Genomic DNA, 23,764 nt, shown 5'->3' with positions numbered 1-23,764 from the left:
TCCTTGAGAGTGAAATAGTAGTGCAAAGTTATATTGAAATTATTTCCTTGACTATTGCCATAACGAGAAAAAAATATGTCAATCACAGAGTGCTATGTATATATTTTTTAATGTACAATGATGGGTGAGAATGTGATTGTAGTTTTAGTTCTACAATTTAAATTCCTTACCTTTTTGCAGATGCATCAAACCTGTGTAACTTCATTAACGCAGGTAACAATTTGCTTATTTATTTTGTAAATGTAACCTTATAAATAAACCTTGCAAATTTAATATTTATGTTTCTTTATGCCAGACACGAAATAGTGGAGCAGTGAACATTTTTTCAGTTCAATCTATACATTATTCACTAATAGGAAACTTTCATCATAACAAAAGATTTGATGGCCAACATGGATTCCAATCTTGAGAAAATCATTAGGTTCATGAATATAAAATTAATATTTGTAAAATACTTTTATGAAGAAAGTGTCTTTATGCTACTGGTTTCTTTTAGTCACCAAACATTTTTAAAAAGTCTGTAATAAATTCCCATCCAATAAGTTGCATCTTGCAACACTCAAGTCCTTGTTATAAATCCAAAAAAACAAGAAACATTTGCATAAAACATGTATACTCGTCTTCTGATTGCTTGATTTTTTTCATGGTTCTCCAGTTTTCACCCATACTCCAAAAACTGGCAGGTTAACTGTTTTCCTATTAAATTGGCCCTACTTTATGTCTATTAATTGTCAAACTGAGTAGACTAAAATATCCTATAAATCCCTAAATGTTAAAATGTGGACATGTTTAAGAACCTGTCAAGTATTGGCTTGTTGCACTGTAGAACATTTTCTTTTTCCCATAACGGTATATACTGTAAGAATGAGCAATGGATTGAGACAGAGAAAGAAATGTATTGACTGATAGAAAATGTGAATATTCATATATGTTTAACCACTATTTGTTAGAAGTGTCCCTGATGTTAAGCTGAGCCATCCATATGTTGGCGTAACTGGGTTTTCCTTTACAAACTGGCAACCAGGGTTGTCAACTTGACTTTTTATTTTTTTCTGCACAGCTTATCAAAAAATCACGGACAGACAATACTTTTTACTTACACATTGTAATACTATAATACATTATTATAAATATAAGTGATACATGTCTACAACCTGTAATTCTAATATGAAGACATTAGCTGCATTTACTGTAAACTGTCAATGGAAATTACAAACTAATCTATATAAGTTTCTTGCTCTTCAAAAAAAATCACGGATGCCTTCAATATTTTTTTTTTTACAGACAGGGCAAAAAAGTGACTTATTTTTAGGAACTGCCTTGGAATTTCTGGATGGTTGGTAACCCAGCTGGCAACATGCCCATTGACCCAACACCTATACTCTAGAGTTGTTATTTGTAAGTGAATCCTCAAGTGTTAAATTATCTATTAGCATTGCCTCATGGAGGTGACCGGAGCTGCAGAAGACACCGCCGCTCCGGTCAGCTCAGCTGATCGCGCTACTCACTTCAGTTGCTGTGTGGAGCTGACCGGAGCGGCGGTGAGTAGCGCGATCAGCTGAGCTGTCACTGAGGTTACCCGCGGCCACCGCTGCATCCACCGCTGGATCCAGTGACAGCTCAGCTGATCTCGCGGCTGTCTTCATTAGCTGCGTGGAGCTGACCGGAGCGGCGGTGTCTTCTGCAGCTCTGGTCACCTCCATGCAGCAGAGCTGGAAGCGACGCTGGAGGTCCGTGGATTACGCCGGACATGGAGGGCTTTGTCGGGGTTAATAAATTGGTGATGAGGGACTTTGTTAGTGTTTTTTATTTCTAATAAATTATTTTTTCGTGTGTGTGTGTGTTTTTTAACTGTCACTTACAGATTAATCATGGAAGGTATCTCGGGGAGACGCCTGACATGATTAATCTAGGACTTATTGGCAGCTATGGGCTGCCAATAACTCCTTATTACCCCGATTTGCCAACGCACCAGGGCAAATCGGGAAGAGCCGGGTACAGTCCCAGAACTGTCGCATATAATGTATGTGGCAATTCTGGGCGGCTGCTGACTGATATTGTTAGGCTGGGGGGCTCCCCATAACGTGGAGCTCCCCATCCTGAGAATACCAGCCTTCAGCCGTATGGCTCTATCTGGCTGGTATTAAAATAGGGGGGGACCGCACGCCGTTTTTTTAATTATTTATTTATTTATTTCTATACTCCATAGTGACACGCTCACCGGCTGCTGTGATTGGGTGCAGTGAGACACCTGTCACTCAGCGTGGGGGCGTGTCTCACTGCAACCAATCATAGGCGCCGGTGGGGGGAGAAAGCAGGGAATACGAGATTGTTTAATGAGCGGCCGGCTTTTTCAAATTAGAAAAAGCCGCCGGAGCAGTGTGAACGCCGTGCAGCGCCGGTGATCGGGGATCGGTGAGTATGAGAGAGGGGGGGACACTTCAGTCACTCGGGGGATTAGCGGTCACTGGTGAATCCTTCACAGGTGACCGCTAATCAGTACACGGCACACAGACAGAGCCGCGGCATGACAATGAAGTCGGGTGAAGTTCACCCGAGTTCATTCTCATCCCGCTTCTCTGTCTTCCGACATGTAGTAACGACATTTTGCATCACACACGTACATTTCACACGGACAACACACACACGTCAGTTATTTCACTCATGCACAAACGGACATTCCACACGCACATACGGCTAGCATACGGGATACACACGCAGGCCACACATACCATAAAAACGGACCTAAAAAACGGAAAACGGACCCGAAAAACGGCCCGTTTTACACGTGCGTGGTTTTCAAGGACGTGTGTTTTAGGCCTAAGGAAGATCACTATTTGACCTGAAAAAAAAAATGTAATGTCAAATTATTGGACTCCACTCTTTAAAATGCAGGACCTTTGTCATATGAAAGTAGTCATGTATTTCCAAAACATATGGGGAATATATATGAAATAAAAGGATATTATTGTAACAGAAAAATTTTAGTTGTGTACATCACTGAAATTTTAATATTGGATTTTGCGTGGACATTATAGGAAGTCACCCCAAATGTCATATAAGTTGCTTCTACTCTTTAAAACCACCTTGTTACAAATCTATGAAAGGGTACATTCATTCTTAAGACACAAACGCAATTCAAGATTTCAAGATTAGAAAACATAAGGGATTCTTCATATTATTTTAGGACATGACGAAGCAACTGCTTTGTTCTGGAACCCCCAATGTAAAATAAAAATCATTCTATTGACAGTTTTCACCTGTAATAATTATACATTTTTAGATAATTTAGATGGGGATCTTCCAAGGGAGTATTTGATCTCCCCCATTCAAGGTATCTAATATTAAAGGAGTATAAAATATATTTTTTTTCTTTTCCAAAGTTTAAGGATTTTAATCTTTATAATAAAAAATCATTGTGTTTTCTGCGTGAGGTGATTTCACTTTACTACATACTCTTGCACAGTTGTCACTAAGCCTCTATTCTACCAACCTTTCTAATTAAACTAATGTAGTATGTACATTTATCTGACCTGATTGTTATTTAGCTAAACATGTGATTAGCTGACTAATTTGGGTTCCCATATACAGTAAGCAATTATTTCTATTTTTGCATTTTATTAGAGCTGTTTATAGATGTACCATGGTTAGTCTAGGGGTGTAAAACTCATTTTCACTTGGGGCCACATAATTATTATGATCTCCTTCAAAGAGCCGCTTGTAATTATAAGGGCTTATGCAGATCTCCATGGAACACAGTATGAACATAGACTGTAATGCACAAACTGGCCAGGAACATTAAGAGAGCTGTCCCTGGGTAGAAAGGCTATACAAGAACTTTCTCAGGGTTATAGGACTGTATGAAAGCTGTCCTTGGATAGAAGTGATATACGAGAGCTGTCACAGGGTGGAAGCACTATATGAGAACTGTCCCTGGGTAGAAGGAATATGCAAAAGTTGTCCCTGAGTAGGACTATACAAGAGCTGTCCCTGGATAGAAGGGCTATATGAGAGCTATCCCTGGGTAGTAGAACTATAAGAGGGCTGTCCCTGAGTAGCAAGGGTGTACAACAGCTGACCCTGGGTAGTAGGACTATAAGAAAGCAGTCCCTGTGTGGTAGGTCTATGTGATAGCTGTCCCTGGGTATTAGGACTATCCAATAACTGTCCCTAGGTAATAGAATTATACAACAGCTGTCCTTGAGTACTAGGGCTAGGGTAGTAGGGCTAGCCAAAAGCTGTCCCTTTGTTATAGAGCTAAGAGCGCTGTCTCTGGGTTGTTGGTCTTAGGGCGCTGTTCCTGGGTTGTAGGGCTAAGAACGCTGTACCTTGGGTGTAAATCCCACCACAAGCTTCACTTCAAACATTGCACACAACCCATATCCCAATACAGGCATCTGCACAGCATTATAAATCCCCAAAATACCACTACAGGCATCCCCCTGCATTGCACAACTCCCAAACCCCAAATGCCACCAAAGGCATCTCCCCAACATCACACACTCCCCAAAATCCCATCATATGCATTCCCCCAGTATTGCACCCCCCAAAATCCCACCACAGGCATCCCCACAATATTATAGACCACCAAAATTACACTCCAGGCATCTCCCAGCATTGTGCACCTCACAAATGCCACCACAGGCATACCTATAGCCCCAAAAAATCCCATCACAGTCATCCTTTAGCATCGTATGCACCCCAAAATACTACCGCATCCCCCTAGAATCATACCTCCTCTAAAATCCCATAAAATGCATCCTCCCTGCTTTGCAAACACCTCAAATCCCACAATAGGTATCATAGACCCCCAAAATTCCACCGCAGGCATACTCACAGCATTATAGACTTACAAAATCCCACCACAGGTGTAGCCCAGCATTGTACACCCCCCAAAATTCAAAGACAGACATCCCTATAACATAGCAACACCCTACCCAAAATCCTATCACATAGGAGTCCTGCAAGTATTGTCTACCCCCAAAAATCCAACAAAAGACATTCTTACAGCATTGCACACACCCCAAATCCATACACAGTTATCCTCACATGGTAGCCTCTTTAGCGTATGTGCAGTACAAATTAGTGGAAAAAAATCACGGACATTGCTTTTTTTTGTCAGACATTATGGACAGCAAAGAAAGCACCCGGGTTCTACTGGCAATCCAGTTTATGGGCCATATAAAATGATGTGGCAGGACGGATTTGGCCCGTGGGCCTTGAGTTTGACACCTTTGAGTTAGTAACCTTGCAAGTATCTTACTCGAATTATCTAAAAATAGCAAAATCTTATTTTCTTTAGCTAAGTGCAAAGTAGCTGAAATGTCTTCTTTGTACACACTTTCTGAAATGCTAGATTATGCTGAAACCTTGGTCTCTCGCTTATTTAACCAGGAAATTATAAATATCTTTGTCTTAATGCTCATTTGCCTCCATGCATCCTACTGAACACGACTCTACTGGGTGCATGATGATTCATGGAGGCAAATAAAGTCCTTAAGGCTCCATTACAGAGACATAAGCATTCTGTGTGCCATGCACCATGATGAGAATAGCTCCATAATAAGGCATATGATAAAACATGTTTTCATTTTCTTTCTGTTAGACTCATATGGCATCCAATCCAGTACATTTAAAGCATTACCCTAGAATATGCCTAAATGTCCAACTCCATTTCAAAATGAGCTATGTAACTGGAGAAAATAGAGAGTGGCTAAGTGGCATTGTGGGAAAGGCATCACAGTAGCCTAACATGCATGGCCATGTGCGGTAGCCGTGTGTAAGATATTTGTATCTACCCTCTTCCATGCTACATAAAAAGGTTGTCCTGGATAGTTGCCTCTTTGTGGTGCTCTTTACCTTGGTGATATGCCTATGTAGACTGTCAGTTGCCTTTGGATATGGCAGACCAGGACCAGATGATTCACAGCAAATTAAGACAGACCAAAGCCCAAAAATATAGTTTTTACTGAACTTGTGCTTGATACCAACTTTATACATCTGATAGCACAGCTCTTCTGGTACAATTTACTTGTTATAAGCAGACATGGGCACTTCTCAGTTACATCACATGACAGTGTCTTCTATTTCTTCTCTTTACCTTTCATGCACCTGTATCCCACTACAGTACAGTAAACAATCCTAGCAGACGTATTGTTCTGCTATGATGGCCGAAAAGCTAGAGGTGAACAACTCCAACCACTCACAGCCATTTGTAGTTCCCAATCATCTTGTCAGGCCTCCTTTAGAGAGATTTCATTGGTTTGACTCCTCACTGTTACAAAGTCCATTCAAGGAGGGGCACAGTGTCTGGGCTGTGCTGCACCCTCAAGCCTTCATAGGGAAGTTTGGGTCCCAATATGGTGACCATAATACACTTACAATATTCACAATCAAGTTATTCCTTCACTGTAGTCAATTGTTCAGTAACGTCCTCCTGATATGAGTCCTCTCAATTTGTTCTCCTCTACACAGGTCTACAAATTCACCTAAGTCTTTCTCCATTTCATTTGGTCAGCCTTTGTAACTTGTGTTCTGGTCTATCAGGCTTTATGGACTTTCAAATACTGCAAACGTTTTTTCTTTCTAGTTCTTCGGTCCTTAGATCTACTATATGATGTAGTTTCTTCTTTACAGCACAGCTATATCACAGCAGTCTGCTAATTAACAGGTCTTAGACCTTGTTGTACCAGACTCTTGGTACTGACTGTCACCTCCAGGAAATAACTCCCTCGTCTTCCCATAAACTCATCCCATTCTGATGTAATCTCAAACTTTTCCCATACCTGAATAAATGCTTGTCAACCATCAAACACATTTGAAACAGTGCATTACATGCAAAACATCACACTGTCTTCAAGGGGGTATGGGCAGCACTTCCACTTACTTACATTTATAATTATTGGTCATTACACAACCAGTTGAGCAACTCTAATAAGCTACGTGTTCACCTTTCCACCTTATCTTCTTTTTTGAAGTACTAAACCTCAGACATTATGGCATATCCTATTTAATTTCAAGCACAACAAATGCTTCAGAGCTACACTTCAGAAGTAAGCCATTCTTAATTAAAGAAAAGTATTTTTTTTTTACTTCTATGTTGTCATTTTATCATCTTGAAGAGGGGAATGAAAGTAAGGGAACAATGAATTAGAGTCCAATCAACAGCTATTAGTTCAGTTTGTGAAATCAAACTACTCACTACATTACATTATTATTTGTGACATCTTCATTGACAAACATTTTAGGTTTGTCAAATATGATAAAAATTGGAAAAATTCAGCCTTCGATAAAAATTATACAAATTAATTTTTTTTCAGCAAGCATAACTTGACCAATAAAACTCCTTATTGCCAGCTTGTGGTCTCCACAAGTAGAAGCATTACTTTCAAGTCCTGAATATTTATATTTAGTCAAAATTTTGTTTGAGTAGGAACATAAATTGCAGGGTTATCTCAAAGAATTTGATTAGAATTGAGATAGGATTGCTTGCCAGAGAGAACTGGAGAAGGAGAGGGATAGATGGCTTATATCTCTTTTATGGACACAAACCTTTGACTATAAGGCTAAGATATTAGTCACAAGAGAGTTAAATTTGCTTTCAGAAAACAGCTTCTTCTTTTCCTGGGCAATGAGGGCAAGAAAGTATGGGACATAACCAGCTGAACTTACAAGAACATTATTGCCCACAGTTAATATAAAAATGATTCAATAATCAGAAATGATGACTACAATGTGCTTGTATTTCTGAAATAACAGGAGATGAATTGGCAGTTGTAGGTAGAGTATAGAGACAAGTGAATAAATTCTAGTTGAATTGAATACTATTTGAATGTTACAAAAATCCGCCTTGGCCAAAATGCGGATGTTTTTTGTAATTCTCTTTTGCGTGGATTCAGCACAATGACAGCTACTGGCTGCCTTTTTCTGATCTGTAAAGGGCCATTTAAAAGCTTAAAGCTATAATCTTTCTACTCAATTTACCATTCACCTTTTTGGCCTCTCTGCTCCTCAAGGTCATCACATCTTCTGATCCCTGTCACTAAAGGGTACTTTACACGCTGCGATATAGGTACCGATTTCACTAGCGTGTGTACCCTCCCCCATCGGTTGTTCGTCACTGGCAAATCGCTGCCTGTGGTGCACAGCCGCACAACATCGCTCGGACCCGTCACACTACTTACCGTTCTATCGACGTCGTTGTGACCGACGAACCGCCTCCTTTCTAAGGGAGGTGGTTCGTTCGGCGTCACAGCGACATCACTAAGCGGACGCCCAATAGAAGCAGAGGGGCGAAGATGAGCGGGACGAACATCCCGCCCACCTCCTTCCTTCCTCATTGCCGACAGCCGCAGGTAAGGTGAGGTTCCTCGTTCCTGCGGTGTCACACATAGCGATGTGTGCTGCCGCAGGAACGAGGAACAACATCGTACCTGCAGCAGCAACAATAATTGGGAATAGGGGAGCATGTCAATGTTTAAAGATTTTGCATGATTTTGCGACCTTTTTCAATCGCACATAGGTTTTACACACAACGACATCGCTAAAGAGGCCGGATGTGCGTCACGAATTCCGTGACCCCAATGACATCACTTTAGCAATGTTGCTGCGTGTAAAGCGGGCTTTACTCTGATATTCTGACCCTGAGCCAGGACTTCCAGGTGTGATATGACCCAAGATTGTAATATGCATGAGCACGGTACATGCTGTGAAGTCATAATGTTGCAGCCTTTTGCGCACTTGCGGAAAACCTTCCTGAGCCTCATCGGTGCTGGAAGTCTTGGCTCATTCTGAGAGGTCCAAGGATTTCAGCAGAGATCGAAAGATGTGATGAGGCCTAAACAAATGACTATGAGGAGGAAGGGGGCCAGAGAGCGGTAAGTATGAGTAAGGATTTTGTTTATTTTTTTACATCTTACATTATATTATGCTCGGTGCTTTGTAAAGATACAAGCACATAAGAAGGAATATTAAATTCAGAGAATTACTTCTCAGTGAATAGAATTTCTGGTGAAACATTCACGCAACTAGTCGAATTTGGAATTTGAATTTTGCCTGATGCAGGTTAATAGGTTTCTGCAAGTGCATTCAATTTGATCCATTACAAAGGAAATGCAGAAATTGGTGCTATATTGTGAATAAATATTTGTTCACAGTGACATTGTGATGTTGTTTTTTAAGTTTCTGTTGCCCGTGATAACTAGAAAAACGTCTTGGGAACACAGCATACATGGGATATTTTTTGACAAACTTGTAAATAATTTGCAAATTTCAATTTTTAAGTAACCTCAGAGCCTAAATGAAGCATCACAGCATTATTCCCATAACTTTTAGAAAGGGTATTGTTTGTGGAGTACACTTGGGAAATTCATTAGAATGCAATTAAACTCAAATTTTGCAATCATTCTTGTTCTCCAGAAAACTGATTTTTTGTAATTCACTTTGTGCAAATTCAGCAAAAGAAGTAAAAAAAGGGGAAAATGTAATATTCACCTCACCGCTTGCTTCTCCCAGTACCATCATTGCCTCTGGTACCAGCTGCCTGCAGTATAATGGGGAACATTCAATCATTGAATTTGTGGACAAAAACTTTGCTACAAACTGAATTTCCAGGTAAAATTCACTTAAATTGGCAATTTTTTTTATCTTGCCCAATCTCTATTTTGGAGTATATAGTTTTGACTTATGCATTGTTTTCCTTTATTTGCCTCAACTAGTTTTGCTGAATTTTCCTTTTTATGTTAACACCCATGAATGAATACCTTTAGAAGATTTTATATCTCTGTTTACAATTGTCTTTTTTGCACTATTTTTCTCTTTTCTACTTCTCAACCTCTAAATTGCTTGTTTGTATTTTATATGTGAGCATTGAAAGCATTTTCATTTTATTCATTATCTAATATATGAGCTGCTCAGACTGGATTCCATTATGCGTACTGATCCTATTTTATTGTATCTACATACCTTTCAAATACCTTTGACTCTTTTTCCCGAAGTTTAAGAATATGTTAGCCATCTTTGCATGTTTGAGTGTGAAAGCCCGCTAAGTAGAGAGCTGAGAAAATGGCTATGCGGATTGCTTTGTCTTGAATGCTGCATGCACCAATATGGCTATGCAAAGGATACAAGCAGTTTTTCAATCTCAGCTCCTGAGATCTAAATTCCAAGTCATTATTTTTAATAAGCTATATGACAGACCTGCTTTACCTGTATAGTTAGTACATTAAAGTTATGATCTTCATTAAATTTTCCTGATTAGGACTGCGTTTTCATGAGATACTTCTGTTAATGTAATTAATATTTATAGTATAATTTATTAAAATGTATTAGTGATCATTATTTATTATATTATTGCTGTTATGTGATTTATATTCAAGATACAGTTAGTAAATAGGATAAAACATTTAGCAACTAGGTTAAGGGAAGCAATGATGAAGGGAATTATTGGTCACTGTGAAAATAATGATGGTATCAAATAAATTCATTTTTACAGTCGGAACAAAATTAAGTCCTTTAGCAAGTAATTGTGACTGATCTTCAGACGAAAGGCTAGCAGATAGATTAATAACAGTAAAGTCATTGTTGTAGTTTAATAATTCTTGTTTCTGGTGGACCGTCTGAACTCTCTTACCACCGGTGTGTTTCCTTCCAGATCTTCTCTGGCGTTTATTAATGCGTTTTTTGACCGATGAAAAAAAATCACCAGATGAAGATCTTGCTTAGCTGGTAGATGGGGCTCTCTCCGTTTCCGAAATGTCAGTATTTAAATCTGATGAATCAAATTCAGTGGAGGAAAAATTTACTCGATTGTCCTTCTTCAAAATAGAAGGATTTTTAAAATCTTGTTGTTGTGGTCTTCTTTTGCGATTTTGATGCCAGTTGTAAATGCGATTATTTTCATAATCAATAATGTCCCTTTTATATTTATTTTCTTTCGTGGCCATGATGGTATCCTCTAATTTATTTAGATTCAACATGATTTTATCTTTTTGTGTCTTGAGTGTATTAATATCACTGATTTTTGACAAAACTTCTTCAATTTTCTTTATACTGTCATCCAGTTTGACAATTTTATCAGTTTCTTTCTCCACAATTAAAGTGATTAATTTTTCAGAACATTCAGAGAGAATATTGTCCCATTTTATGATGAAATCTTGGTCATATTCAGACGTTGGGCGTTTTTTTATTCTAAGTCCTCTGGGGATCATTTTGGCATTTAGATAAGCCTACTCAGTTGTGTTTCTACACATGTGATGTCATTTCTCTGTGATTTTCCCCTCCCCCTTGACCTTTTTTAAGGGCTTTTCATTTGAATGGTGTTGTCTCAGACTAATGAAGTAATCCTCCGAAACGCGTACCTGTTTGATAATTGCCACTTATTTTTATACATATGGAATGACCTTTTAAATTAATTTGGAATAAAGAAATTCATTTTTTAAAATAATCTGGAACCTGGATGCTGGAAATTCCTTTCTACATATGCAGTATGTATATACTGCTCAAAAAATGGAGGGAACACTAAAATAGCATTGTGTTGTTTAAGTGTTCCTTTTATATTCTTGAGCAGTATATATACATATATATATATATATATATATATATATATATATATATATATTACATCTTCGGAGTGGAAACCTCCAAAAATCTTCAAAATCTTGTTTTCAATCTGTATTTCAACTATGTTTTCACACTTTATATGAATGGTCATTTCCACTCTGATCTATTACCGTGTATTTAAGTCTAAATTATGAGAATTATCCGATATCTGGTTTGATTTTGAAAACAAAAATGAATAAAAGCTTGTGTCACTTGTAGCACAAAAGGATTAACTATTACAAGTGTAAATGTATTCTGTAAAACTGATTAGAAAGCATTTGGGAATTCTATATTTCTGAGTCTAATATATACAGTTATTAGCACTAAGAATAAACATTTGTTACCTTTTTATTACATTTATTGTATTCATTCTAAATATGCTACTTTAATTTACAGATTTACTTCTATAATAAACTAGCACAAAGTTCTTTTTTGTAAACCAAAACCACATTTAAAAAAAAAAATCCCAAAAGTTTAACTATAGAGTCTCCCTTTTTCTGCATCTGCCTTGTTTGTCTTTTCCCCATCATTTTACACACCCCCTACCGCAAATTCTACTCCCATTTTCAGCCCTCTTCAATTTGCCATTCTTATTTTTTTTAATTGCAGAACTGCAAAAATTGCATAAAAGCGAATATTACTTCTTCTGCATTATAATGGTTCTTTGTTTTTCTTTCTTTTGCTATTGAGGTAACAAACAGCATGAGTACTGTATGGGTTTTGTTCACGTACAGTGGCACAAAACGAGATCTCCACAGAAAGGCACAGAGCAGTTTGATCAGAACAAAAATTGTCCCCTGGCCTCCTTTATGCCTAAATAATGAATTAAATAACTGATTAATGCTTTAGAATTGATCTGAATTTTATACCAGGATAAATGTACATTCAGGGGCTCTTATTCCTTGAATCTCACTTTGTGACACTTTTCATTCCAAAAAAACTGATTAGGACGTTGCACAATAACATTGTAACAAAGTGCATGCAGGGACAAATTGGTCTTTAAAAAACATCAGGCATGAATGGAAGAAAGGCTAGACAAAAATTCTCCAAGCTCTTTGTAAGGGACATGCAAATGCCGTGCTTAGGAGAATCACCAGTGTCACAAAATTAAATTTATATGTGCTGTTTGGAAAATGGAAAAATCATTATTTTTTTTGTGATCCGTTGTAAATATGTTATATCAAGGAAACATACACTTCATTCAGAAGCATTAAACACTCATTACTTTACTGCACCACATAATAAATAACATTGGTGTTTATAAGCAAATAACCATTGCTTTTTTCTCTGGTGGCAACAATTCATAGCTGTAAAATTATTTTAATTTGCTTGAGAGTGTATTCGCAGTTTTTACATAAAATTTAGTAATAAAATTTTAAACAGAAATGTACTTTTATCTCTAAATTATATTTTATATTATAAAAAGCCTAGAGAATAAAGTGTTATTTTAAATCTAAAAGTACTGTTTGCATGTAGATGAGAATATTCTGAATTAGCAACAAAGTAGTGAGATTAAAAAAGAACATTTAGGCTCCTACTATGAAGATGTATAAATATATATATATGTATATATATATATATATATATATATATATATATACAACATTTCCAAGTTAACGCAAATCAATACAAAAATAATAGAGACTTCAGTAATATTTTATATTGCATACCATTTTAAATAGTTTTCCTCAAATTAATTTTCTTTGTTACACAGCTATAATCTGCTTCTTGGCCGGGTACTTTACATCTGACCCCTATTGATTAGAATGGGAGACGGATGTGCAGTACCCATCGCGGCCACTATTAGAAGACAGAACAGCTCCGGAAATGAGCATTTACGACTGCCTGCTGCTGCAGAGACCGAGAACAGCTGATCAGTGGGGGTTCAGGGTGTCAGACCCCAGCTAATCAGACATTGATGACTTATCCTAAGGATGCGCCATCAATGTAAAAGTAGTGAACAACCCCTTTAAGGCACATGTCCTTTAATCATCCATTAGAACGGATCCTGCAGAGATTCATTGGCAAAATGATTTCTACCGGATCCAGTTTTTTAACTATGGATTGCTATTCTATGGAGAATGGATCCGTTAATGGAATGCTATTTATCTTCTATTTGAAAAAGATCCTGTAAGAAAAAAACGAATGCATTACAAATGCAAAAAAATCTGATAACTAAATAGCAAGTCTTCATAGTTTCCAATGTTAAAATGGATCCACCAGACATCAATTAGTTAACAACAGACAAAAAAGTTTTGTTTGCAGAACTGTTTTGCAAATGGATCTCTGCAGCATCGGTTCTAACGGATGATTACTGGACATGTGAATTCAGCCTAACAAGCTCACCAACACATGTTCTTAGCATATTAGATGAGCTCATTTAATTAGACAGTTACATTTTCTTACATTAACTTTTTGTAAAATGGGAAGTAAAAAAGTAACATGTCCCAGGATATAAACACCTGTATTATACAGTGCAGACATCACAAAGGTAAGAAATGCTAGCAGACACCAGTTGGTAAAGCCCAATTATAAGCAGTTCTGAACAACAGGGTGTGATTTGAACAAGGTGTCATTTGGACCTCAAAATAACTGTCATTTGTGGGAAGGCGCTTCAGGAAAACACTGGCGGTCTTTTACCTAAAGCGTCTTCTTTTACATAATTCTCATAATTTATGTGGTGTTTTGCAGCTTTATTTAATTTAATTTCATATACTGTATTAGATAGTGGTAGATTCCAAGTGCAAGCCACCAGAAGAATGGCTTAATCACTTATTTTGGCCTCTTTATGGCTTTTGATATCTGAACTGATTAAAACATTACAAAAGATGGAACATGTGCAAGTCTATTTTGATGTTGCTGTGCAGATGTTTGTTCTTTTTAGCATATTTTTAGTACTCTTTTAGGGCAGTTATAACAAATGAAAGCTCTAGATTGAACCTGTAGTTTTTTAAGAAAATAGAGGATGAAGATCAGTCCGCAGCTCTACAAATTTGCTCAATGGAAGCATTAGCCCTTTCCACCCAGGAAGTAGCTGTTGCCCTAGTGGAATGAGCCCTAATAACTTGAGAGGGATTCTGACCTGAGGCCAAGCAGGCAAAACTTATGGTCCCTCTCACCCAGCCAGCAATAGTGGACGTAGTTGCCATTCTCCCTCTATTTGGATCATAGAACAAAATAAACATGGTGGCAGACTTTCACCAAACCTCCATTACCTCAAGCTATTTAGGGACACACCTCTTAACTTGATGAGATTTGAAAGTTTGCTCCCTCTGGGATTTTGGGCTATCACAAAAGGACGGAAGTATAATTTCTTGGCCTCTATGAAAGTTAGAAAACAGGATAATTCTGAAGCCTGATCCGGCTTTCCTACTGAAGATAAATTCTAAGATAGTGGCAAAAGGTGGATCAACAGAGATAGCCTTAGGAAGGGCATTAAGGACTAAATTTAGATCACAGGGGGGCAATCTAGGGCCATCTAATGGTCTTGTTACGAAAGACTCCCTGATGAACTTGTGAACCTGTGATCCCATGAGTGGTCAGAGATCTTTGTATCAAATAGTGCACTTAGGGCCAACACTTGCACTTTTAGTGTGCTGGTTGAGAGGCCTCTTTCCAGCCCCTTCTGTAGGAACTCTATCACCTCTGTCAAAGAAATCTGCTGGTGTTAGTCAAATAACTTGATAATTATCAATGGGTCCCTAGTAGCCCAAAGAAATCCCTTTGAAAGATTTTGTTCATCCAACCACCAATGCAGAGAATCCTGATACTCTACAAAGAGCTGAAACTTGTTATTCAGATGACTCAGTCCAAGCAATTAAATTTCTAGCTTCTACCACTGAAGATCTCTTGTTTAGAATTGTGCCCTTTGAGTGGCAGGGATTATAGCTGTTAAAGAGTCTAACAGGGACATTGCTTTTCTTACAGACATTTTCTGCTGCCTCTGAGCCTTTAAAACCTTTCTTAAACAGCTGACCCCCTTGGTGACTACTGAGACTACTGAGTTGGCATGTGTGGTAGTAATCATGGGTCATTGGTAGCCCCAAGAACTCCCTTTGAAAGATTTTGTTTTCCCAACCACTAATCCAGAGAACTCTGAATCTCCACAGATAGCTGGAATGTGTTATCTAGATGACTCAGTCCCACTGATTGTATTGATAGAATCTACCACTGCAGATCTCTTCTGTAAAATTGTGTCCACTGAATGGCAGGGATTGTAGTTGTTTAAGAGCCTAACAGATAAATTGTTTTTCTTATAGACGTTTCCTGCTGCCTATGAGCCTCTAAAAAATTCCATCTGATCTTGAACATCTTTTCTGGTGGTAGGAAACAGTATTGTTGAACCAAATCTAGAAGGAACCCTAAAAACATTCTGGCCCTGACCAAGGTCTGTTTTTTATTTGGCCCTGTTTATTAGCCATCCAACCTCTGTTAGAACTGCAAGGACTGGGTTGACTGCTACTGAACCGTCCCTCTTTGACCTCCCACCTACTAAAAAGTTGTCTAATAAACCCTTGGTGCTAATGAGATGCCAAAGGGGTGACATTGATATTGCCGATGAACCAGGTTTTTGTCAATATTTATCGCTAGCCTTAGGTATTTCTGGTTATGCCTGTGGATTGAGATGTGATAGTATGCATCCTTTATTACCACCATGTAGCAAAAAGGAAAAAGAAGCTTTACTGTCAATTTTAAGGTTTCCATTTTGAATTTAGCGGTTCAGAGATTTTCTGTTGAAAATGGTTTTTGTTCTTTTTTTTTTTTTTTACCAAAAACAGGTTGCTGTAGAACACTCTTCCAATGCCCAATTCCGGTACCCTTGCTAAGACCTGTTTTTTTTAACAAAAGGAGAACTTCCTGTTCTAGCACCTTTTGTTTTTTTCAAACTATGTGGGAGTTCATTACCCGCTGAGGGGTGAGGGGGGGAAAGTTAGTCTGAGTCCTTTGGATAAAGTATTTATTACCCATTCGGAAGCTGGTAGACGGGTCCATTGATGGAAAACACTTTTTAACCTTCCCCCTACCTGTAGCCTGGTGTCATTGTATTTTGGGTATTCACTTACAGGGGGCCTTATTAAACAGTAACCCTTTCCTCTGTCACTTATCTCTCCCTCAAGAGTGCCTCCTCTGTGGCCTGAAAGGAACTCCTAAATCTTTTTATCTGCCACTTTCACTAAAATCTTGTCCAAGGCTGACCAGAACAGATAGTTCCCTTGACACAAAATTGAGCATAACCTCAGTTTTGACTGGAAGTCCACTGTCCAATTTTTAACCAAAGTGCTTTACATCTAAAATTCTAGAGAGCACAGGTGCAAGCAGTCAACCTTATACTGTCCACTGATGTGTCTGCCAGTAACTCCGCTTCTTTCTGAATGGTGGGCAGAGCATCCAATAATTGTTTTCTTAGCCATCTATCTCTTATTTGTGACTCTAATTTCTGAAGCCACTTTATCAGGGACTTCGCCATACAAGTGGCAGCAATGTTGGGTTTAAAGGAACATGCCGCCGCTTCCCAAGCCCCTTAAAGGAAAGTGTCTGCCTTTTCATCTACTGGGCCTTTTAAGATCCTAAGTCTTCAAATGGAAGGGCTACACTATTTGAAATTTTAGCAATAGCAGCGTCTATTTTTGGAGATTTTCCCATGTCTGACAGAGATCGTCAGTAAATGGATATTTCCTCTTTAAAATGTGAGGAACCAACACTTTATTGACTGACTTATTCCACTCTTTTATAATTAGAGAGAATAGGTTCTTATGCACTGGAAATACTTGGTGCCTCTGCTCCTCCAGATTACTGGAGATCGTTGTTTCCTAGGGGACTCCACCCCCACAGTGGCTGTAATGACCTTCAGCAAATGTCCTGTGTCTTCTGCAGGGAAACAAGGAAGGTCATACTCTCTGTCAGATGAAGATAAATCTGATGTATCCACTAACTCTCCCAGTTCTTATGCTTCCTCTTGGAAGTTAACCTTAGAGAGCAGCTGACGTCTACTTGAGGAAGAGGAGAGTGCCCTGTTGAGGCGAATTTCCTTCTTCACCATATTCTTGATCTTATCCTTTATTAAGGATCTGATTTCCTGAAACTTCAAAGTCTATTCCTCTGCTACTGTCCTACTATGCATGCTTGACATAGCTTTTTCTCATAGGCTCTTGTAAATCTTTTCCTGCACAGAACACATTACCTATTTTTGGTTTTCGTCACTGCCTTCCTGGTCTAAAACATTTATAATAATCAATCAGTATAGGAAATGACGTAGGCACTTACCCCATCCTTAGCCCCAAAGACTACTGCCTAAGGAGCAGGCTTTGGATTCTCTGCATTACTGCTGGCCACTGTTGGATTCTCCATGGTGCCAGTGCACGCTGCAGTTTCTCACTGCCATCTGCTGTAAGGCTCTGCCTCTTTAAATATCTTCCTGGAGCTTGCTGCAACACAGATCTGGCCCATCTTCCGAACCTTCAAGTGGCCGGTGATGCCCTCTCCTGCTGTGTGTGATGTCATGTTCAGTCATTTACCCCGGTAGAGACTGGGGACCCATGCCTGAGTGAACAACTATGTACATCTTCTGGCATGTCACTCTGCTCCGGCTCCATCTTTGGGAACCTGGAAGCGGCCAGCCTGGAGGCCACCGCTCCGTAATACCGATACAGCCCCTCAGTGTGCTTTGGAGGGGGCAGTTTGTTTTGGCAAGGAGCTCCAAGCAGACTCAGAAGGCTCCTTTCTATCCTGATAGCCCTGGTAGCATCTGGACCATAGCAGCCTTTTGAACCCACAGGACACAGGATCCTCATCCTATGAAGAAACTTTCACAGTATCCTATTCCAGGCATAGGGAAACACACTGGGGCTTTGGAGAATTACCACCCCTTTTGTTTTCATTAATTTTCCTGTTCCTGGGACAGATAAACTCGTTCACGTACTGTTCTGTCATAGGAAAAGGAAAAATGTATTATACACATTTAGGCAGGGTTCATTGTGTTATAGTCCTTGGTGCTGTCATGTACCACCAACAGTCCTTTTCAGGGTTAATTTAAATAAATTTTATTTACCACTCTTAAGCGGGCTTTACATGCTGTGATCTCGCTAGCAAGATCGCAAGCGATTGTACCTGCCCCCGTCGGTTGTGCGTCATAGGCAATTCGCTTCCCGTGCCGCACAACCTCGCTTAACCCCGTCACACAGACTTACCTGCCCTGCGACGTCGCTCTGGCCGGTAAACCGCCTCCTTTCTAAGGGGGCGGTTCGTGCGGCGTCAAAGTGACTTCACATGGCAGGCATTCAATAGAAGCAGAGGGGCGGAGATGAGTGGGACGTAAAATCCCGCCCACCTCCTTCCTTCCGTATTGCCGGTGGAGGCAGGTAAGGAGATGTTCGTCGCTCCTGCGGTGTCATACACAGCGATGTGTGGTGCCACAGGAACAACATCGCTAATAAGCAGACAACGATTTTTTGTTTCAGGATGACCTCTCCACGGCAAATGATTTTGACTGCTTTTGCAATCGTTTAAGGTCGCTCATAAGTGTCACACACTGCGATATTGTTAATGACATTGGATGTGCGTCACAAACACCGTGACCCTGACGATAATTCATTAACGATATCGTAGTGTGTAAAGCCCGCTTTAGTCTGCAATTAGTGTAAGTATAGCTTCTGGAGTACTGATAGTGTATTAAAAGCATTTAGGCAGGGTTTATTGCATTACAGGTCTTGATGCTGCCACGAAAATCCAACAGTCCTTTTCAGGGCTAATTGAAGTAGATTCTATACTTGTATAATACTGCTCTTAGCTGCATTTAGTGTAGAGTTAACTGCTAGAGTAGCGATAGTGTATTAGATGCATTTAAGTAGGGTTCATTATGTTACAGTCCTTGGTGCTGCCCTGTACCAATGTACCACCAACAGTCCTTTTCAGGGCTAATTTAAGTACATTTTATTCTCTAATAATACCGTTCTTAGTCTGCAATTAGTATAGGGATACTTTCTGGAGTAGTAATAGTGTATTAGAAGTATTTAGGCAGGGTTCATTGCATTACAGTTCTTGGTGCTCCAATAGTCCTTTTCAGTGCTAGTTTAAATATTCTATTCTTGATTAATACTGCTCTTTGCTGCATTTAGTGTAGAGTTAGCTGCTAGAGTAGGGATAGTGTAATAATAGGAATTACTACTTACCGGTAATGATGTTTCCAGGAGCCAACATGACAGCACGGTAGGAGTTGCTCCTTTGACCTTTACAGGGACAGGAAACGCAAGAGTTTAAAAGCCCCTCCCCATCCCCCTTTCCTCAGTGATTTTTCAAGTACCACACCAGGATGGGAGATAACACCATTTTAGTAATGCAGAACGTACAACACACGGTACATAATCAGACGGGAGGGAAATAAGCGTGCTGTCATGTTGGCTCCTGGAAACATCATTACCGGTAAGTAGTAATTCCTATTTTCCAGGACGCCACATGACAGCACGGTAGGAGAATGCCAAAGTAATCCCTATGAGGGGGGGGACCACAGCCAGTAAAGCCCTTCTACTGAACCACATGTGCTGATCGTTGAGAAGGCCCAGTGTAGAATGCTTACAAAACGTGTGGGGACCCAACCACTCTGTCGTACAACAAATCAGTTCCAAGGAACCCCCCCCGCCCTCTCCGCCCAAGAAGTGGACAGAGCCCTGGCGGAGTGGGCCCTAATGCGAGTTGAGAGGTCCCGACCCGCGGACTGGCAAGTAGCTGAAATAGTGGACGGAACCCACCGAGACAGAGGTGTCTTAGACTCAGGCTACCCTCGGTTCTTGCCCACAAATTGCACCAAGAGGGCAGAATCTACGCGCCAGCTCTGGGTAGTCCCCAATGCCAGAACCGCTCGTCCGACGACCAAGAGGGAAGGCGCTTTTCATGGTGGGAAAGAGAACAAATGAGGGAGACAGCTTATACTACAGAGACCAGATATAGTGAGATATACCCGAATATGGGTTAAATGAACATGCTGAACACTGCAACTATAGAATAGATGTTAAAGTCCTTAACAGCCTATCAAGGAATGAATAACCACAGCCCGATAGAACGACCACCGGCTAGATCAAGAATAACGCGTCGGAGCTTAAGAAACCAGGTCAGTACTGACATCAGCTCTCCTCGGTTCAAACGACTACCCCTGGTCACAGACCAGCCCACAGTACCACCAGAGTTCACATTCTGGCCCCAGAAGCCCAGGATGCCAAAGCATAAACTACTGGACCTCGAGTAATGAGAAGGACCATCAGAAAACCAAGACATGAAGGGTTGGAGCCCGGAAGGCACGGCTACCGATATGAGCAAGCCAAGTACATCATCCGACCACGTGAAGGAAGCATTGTTCCCAAGATGCAGATGCCAAGGACAGCGGGGTATGGAACCGGAGGTCATGAAAGTGTCCCAGAATGCAGGTGGCCAACCCCATAGATACACTGTATACAGTATATATATATTGGAATTTAAAGAATTGGTTGTCATACCTGTGGCTGCAAATACAGGAGTCCAGTGTTGTCCTGAGCTGGTGGAAAGAACCGTTACCACCTGGGCAGACTACCCATCTAGAAATGCCACTGCTATACTCCATTAACATGTAATTACCACTATATCGGACACGAGCGTAAATATACCACACAGTCCTCCATCATGACCAGGGAACAACTTCCAGAGGAGTGAGGCCTCTAATAATCACAGAGTGACAGTTCATTTGACAGTGGTGAGACCCTGGATTTTATCTCGTGAGAGCAGTGAGCCTATGAGGGAGACTATGGAGCTCCCTGCCACAAGATGTTGGAAAACCTCACAGGGTATTTACGAGATTCTGTATGTTGAACAATGGTCCAGAAACCAGTCAAAAAGCCATCAAAGGACCCGTCACAGTAAACGGGCTATTACCATGAGCGGCTGCCTTCAGTTCTTTCCACCGTAGGATGAACTCGACAACATTTCTCTTTAGCCATAGTTATAAATGAAAAGACCAGAGCTAAGCAACTAAGCACCGCTGAATACTACTGAATAAAAAGGACCGTAGCTGAACTCAGAGTCCAGTACTGAAGCCATAATAAGGAGAAATACTAGGCCAACTCAAACATGGACGCCTATCATACCAAGCCAAGTGCAGTTCCAGAAGCGTGAGGCCCCTCTAACCAAAGCCGACGCTAGAGACCCAAGATGCGAAGTATGCAGCCCGAGGCGCAAGGGACGAGGCCACTGCAAGGCCCAAAGGCGCAGAGTCGCAAGGCCAAAGGCGCAGAGGCATAAGGCCCAAGGCGCAGAGGCCCAAGGCGCAGAGGCGCAAGGCCCAAGGCGCAGAGGCGCAAGGCGCAGAGGCGCAAGGCCAAAGGCGCAGAGGCGCAAGGCCCAAGGCGCAGAGGCCCAAGGCGCAGAGGCGCAAGGCCCAAGGCGCAGAGGCGCAAGGCCCAAGGCGCAGAGGCGCAAGGCCCAAGGCGCAGAGGCGCAAGGCCCAAGGTGCAGAGGTGCAAGGCCCAAGGTGCAGAGGTGCAAGGCCCAAGGTGCAGAAGCGCAAGGCCAGAACGTGAAGCGCAAGACGCAAGTCCGGAAGCGCAAGGCCAGAGGCACAAGGCCAGAGGCCAGAGGCGCAAGGCCAGAGTTGCAAGGCACAATGCCAGAGGTACAATGCCAGAGGCACAAGGCATAATGCCAGAGGCACAAGGCGCAATGCCAGACACGCAAGGCCGGAACATGAAGTGCAAGGCGCAAGCCACGAGGCGCAAGGTACAATGCCAGAGGTGCAAGGCACAATGCCAGAGGCGCAAGGCCAGTGGCGCAATGCCAGAGGCGCAAGGCTAGAGGCGCAATGCCAGAGGCACAAGGCCAGAGGCACAAGGTGCAATGCCAGAGGTGCAAGGCCAGAGGCCCAAGGCGCAATGCCAGAGGCGTAAGGCCAGAGGCACAAGGCGCAATGCCAGAGGTGCAAGGCCAGAGGCACAAGGCGCAATGCCATAGGCGCAAGGCCAGAGGCACAAGGCGCAATGCCAGATGCACAAGGCCAGAAGCATGAGGCGTAATGCGCAAGCCCGGAGGCACAAGCCCGGAGGCACAAGGCGCAAGCCCAGAGGCACAAGGCACAAGCCCAGAGGCACAAGGCACAAGCCCAGAGGCACAAGGCACAAGCCCAGAGGCACAAAGCACAAGCCCAGAGGCACAAGGCACAAGCCCAGAGGCACAAGCCTAGAGGCACAAGGCACAAGCCCAGAGGCACAAGGCATAAGCCCAGATGCACAAGCTTAGAGACACAAGGCACAAGCCCAGAGGCACAGGGCATAAACCCAGATGCCCAAGCTTAGAGACACAAGGCACAAGTCCAGAGGCACAAGCCCAGAGACACAAGGCACAAGCCCAGAGGCACAAGCCCAGAGACACAAGGCACAAGCCCAGAGGCACAGGCCTAGAGACACAAGGCAGAACCCCAGAGGCACAAGTCTAGAGACACAAGACACAAGCCCAGAGGCACAAGCCTAGAGACACAAGGCACAAGCCCAGAGGTACAAGCCTAGAGACACAGGCACAAGCCCAGAGGCACAAGCCTAGAGACACAAGGCACAAGCCCAGAAGCACAAGCCTAGAGGCACAAGGCAAAAGGCCAGAGGCACAAGCCTAGAGGCACAAGCCACAAGGCCAGAGGCACAAGCCTAGAGGTACAAGCCCAGAGGCACAAGCACAAGTCCAGAGGCACAAGCCACAAGCCCAGAGGCACAGGCCTAGAGGCACAAGGCCCAAGCCCGGAGGCCCAAGGCACAAGCCCAGAGGCCCAAGGCACAAGCCCAGAGGCCCAAGGCACAAGCCCAGAGGCCAAGAGCCAGTGAAGCGAAGCCATGAAGGGCAAGGCTGAGAAACAGTAAGACCAGAGACGTCAAGCAGTGAGGCCTTGACAGACCCAAGGTGCCAAGCCAACGTGTGGTCAGAGCTGTGTGGCGTGTGGGCCGAGGCCAAAGCCGTGAGGCGCGACGCCGGAGCCCCAAGTTGTGAGGTACGAGCCAGGAGGCCGGAGCCAGGAGGCCGGAGCAGTGAGGCGTGAGCCAGAGTCATCATGAGGCCATAACCCCGAGGCGCGAGGCCAGAGTTGTGAGGCCCCATCAGAGTTACCCCTAAGAGTGTAATTCACCTGTGAACTTCAGGATACACCTACTGCATGAGTGGTATC

This window comes from Anomaloglossus baeobatrachus, chromosome 2, assembly GCF_048569485.1.
Source record: "Anomaloglossus baeobatrachus isolate aAnoBae1 chromosome 2, aAnoBae1.hap1, whole genome shotgun sequence".
NCBI classification, from domain to species: Eukaryota; Metazoa; Chordata; class Amphibia; order Anura; family Aromobatidae; genus Anomaloglossus; species Anomaloglossus baeobatrachus.
The sequence above is the reverse complement of the archived record's forward strand: the minus strand, read 5'-3'. Positions refer to the sequence as shown.